We start from the raw sequence: 3,729 nt of genomic DNA on the forward strand, positions 1-3,729 counted from the left end.
TCGACGACCCGGACCCTCGGTCTCATGTGTCACTTGCTTCGTTTCCCTCATTTTATGCTTCTTCATGTTCCGTTATCGGTATGTGGTGTGTTGGAGTTGATTTGGACTGGTTTTGATAAGAAATGAGACACTTAGTCTCTTTAAGGAAGACTTAAGTTGGAAAAGTCAACCGGACATTGACTTATGAGTTATAGGGCTCGAATGTGATTTCCGGTGATTCGGTTAGCTTCAGGGGATGATTTGTGACATAGGAGTGCAATCGGAATTGATTTTGGAGGTCCGGTGTAGAATTAGGCTTGAATTGGCGAAGTTAGTATTTTGGCGAATTCCGGTTGGCAGGTGAGATTTTGATCCGAGGGTCAGAATGGAATTCCGAGAGTTGCTGTAGCTTCGATATGTGATTTGTGATGTGTGTGCAAAATTTCAGGTCATTCGGACGTCGTTTGGTTGGGTTTTTGATCGAATGCGTGTTTCGGAAGTTCTTGAAGAACTTAGGCTTGAATCCGATGTGAATTGATGATTTCAGTGTTGTTAGGCGTGTTTTGATGATTGGAACAAGTTTGGATGATGTTTTGGGACATGTTGGTGCCTTAGGTTGAGGTCCCGGGGACCTCGGGGTGATTTCGGAGGGCTTAACGGAGGTTTTGAACTTGGAAGTTATTGCAGATTTTTGCCCAGCTGTTGCAGACCTTCGCGTTCGCAGCCTTAGGAGCGCGTTCGCGATGAGGAGTTGTGCAGACCATCGCGTTCACGAGGGCTGCTTTGCGTTCGCGTAGAAGGGGCCTGGGGCCCTGCCTGGTTTGTGCATCGCGTTCGCGGTTGGTTGAACGCGTTCGCGTAAGAGGATGAGCTGGAGCATCGCGTTCGCGGACCTGGAGTCGCGTTCGCGTAGAGGTAATTCGTGGTCAACGGAATTTGTTCATTGCGAACGGGGGGGTGTTGACCGCATTCGCGTAAGGTAAAACCTGGGCGTCCAGAGGGGCTTTTTATATTATTTCATCCGCGACCCCATTCATTATTTCCTCCATTGTTGACCACCTTAAGAGCTTTTTGGTAGAAATTGAAGAGGATTTTGACGGGAATCGATTGGAGGTAAGTCTCGTGACCTAGAAACGTCATTTTTTTTTTAAGAATCAACCTTTAATTCTTGGAAATTTGGGTAAAAATTGGAAGAACTAGGGCTTGGTTTTTGAAATGAAAATTTGGGATTTGAAAGAGCATTTAACTCCAATTTTGGAAAACTTGATATGGACGGACTCGTGGCGAGACGAGGAATCCGGTGATGTGAATTTCATAATTTTTCGAGAAGTGGGCCCGGGGCTCGGGTTTTGCCAACTTCGTGATTTTTGATATTTTTCGAGTCTTTTCGATTGGGTTATGATTCATTAGCCTATTGTGACGTATTCCTTGTGGTTTTGGTTAGATTCGATGCGCGTGGAGGTCGGTTTGAGGGGCAAAGGCGTCGCAGGCTAGAGATTTCACCGGTTCGAGGTGAGTAATGATTTTGAATGACGTCCTGAGGGTTTGAAACCCCGGATTTGCACAACTTGGTGCTATGTTGAGATGAGACACGCGTTCCATGACGAGCGCGGGGTCATTTACTATTGGGGACTGTGACTTGGTCCAGTCCGAATGATATTTTACCGCGTATTAGCAATGACTTGTTGTTTTCACTATGATTTGGGCTTATTGCCGACTGTTTGAACTCTTTATGAACTATCATCACTGTTTTCCTCACTGTTTGAAATAATCATTTGAACTCAGTCCATGTGATTTACACTGTTTTCTTGAACTCAGCCATATTTACTCAAACCTGGAGTTTTAAACTGATATTTGAACTATCGTTTGAGCTGAGTATTATTGCTTTGCTGTTGCCCGAGGGGCTGTTGGCTATTTCTGGACTGATTGAGGCCGAGGGCCTTATGTGAGGGCATGATGAGTGGGGTGAGGAGGCTTTCAGGCCTCGTATTGATACTGTTCAGGCTTTCAGGCCTTGTTGATAGCGCTTGGGCTGTAGGAGCCCCTCCGGAGTCTGCACACCCACAGTGAGCGCGGGTACCCATTTAGAATTGGACAGTGGTAACAATGACACTATCACACGTGTTTTGGTCAGGTAACAATGACTGACCAGTCAGGTAACAATGGCTGACCAGTGGTAACAATGGCATTGAAACACGCGTTGGGTCAGGTAATAATGGCTGACCAGTCAGGTAACAATGGCTGACCAGTGGTAACAATGGCACTGAAACACGCGTTGGGTCAGGTAACAATGGCTGACCGGTCAGGTAACAATGACTGACCATACTTGAGTATACTTGTTTTATTAATTGTTTTCAAAGAGAATTCCTCGCTATGTTTCACTGGTTCCTACTGTTTACTTGATTTTACTGTTTGAGTTAGCATTATCTGTGCCTGTGTGGGATTTTATATTCTCAGCCGTTATTCATTTTTATTGCTCACTGGGTTGGAGTACTCACTTTACTCCCTGCACCTCGCATGCAGATGCAGGTATTGTTTCACCCGGTAGTGGGTTTTGAGCTGGTTGAAGGTATTGCTATTGTAGCTGAGCAGAGTGACCGCCAGCGTTCGCGGCACCGGATTACTCCCTTTGGTTCTAAATTTTATTACGCATATTGTTGGCCCTGTAGTTGTATTTAGACTTCTCTAGATGCTCGTGACTTGTGACACCCCGGTCGGGTTGTGTTGGGTTGTACATACTGGTTATTATTGCCGTTAAGCTGTATTAACTATTCATTTATGTTTAATAATTGTTAAAGAGACGATTTGGGGTAGCTGGCTGGCCTTGTCTTCACGAGAGGCGCCAACACGACCGGGTTGGAAATTGGGTCATGACAGGTATTTGGTTATACCCTGAATAGCCATCAAGAAAACAATAAAAACCATATCCTGCAATTCTTTCCAACATTTGGTCAATAAATGGTAAAGGAATATGATCTTTTCTAGTGGCATCATTGAGACGTCTATAATCTATACAAACTCTCCATCCTGTGACGGTCCTGGTAGGTATTAGTTCATTATTTTTATTTTTAATCACTGTCATACCTCCCTTTTTTGGTACTACCTGAACAGGACTTACCCAAGGGCTGTCTGGAATAGGATAAATAATACCTGCCGCCAAAAGCTTTACAATCTCTTTTTTTACCACTTCCTGCATTGCTGGGTTTAATCTCCTTTGGGGTTGGACTATCGGTTTGTAGCTCTCCTCCATAAGGATCCTGTGCGTACAAATTGCTGGATTAATCCCTTTGATATCTTCTACAGTCCATCTCGAGTCTCCTTTGTGTGCTTTCAAATTATCTTTCTTCCTGTTCTGTAGTTAGAGAAGATGAAATACTTACAGGGAATAACTCATGCTCAAGATAGACATATTTCAAATGAGAAGGGAGAGTTTTGAGTTTAATTTTTGGTTGAACTTCTTCTAATTGCATGCCTCCTTCCTCATAATCTTTTTCCAATAATTTTGCGTCATTTCTGATAGTCGGATCTTCATCCTGTGTGGTGCCAGATTTGGCCAAACATCTTTCCATTGAGTCAGAAATTAATTTATCATCTTTGAATTCATCTATAAGATTATTAATCATGTCAATTGAAAAGCATGAAGATGATGTGTCATCTTCTGAGAATCTTAGTATCTTTTGCATATCAAAAATAACTCTTTCTTCATCAACTCTTAAAATTAGTTGTCCTTGATAGACATCTATGATTGTC

This window comes from Nicotiana attenuata, unplaced genomic scaffold (assembly GCF_001879085.1).
Source record: "Nicotiana attenuata strain UT unplaced genomic scaffold, NIATTr2, whole genome shotgun sequence".
Lineage (NCBI taxonomy): Eukaryota > Viridiplantae > Streptophyta > Magnoliopsida > Solanales > Solanaceae > Nicotiana > Nicotiana attenuata.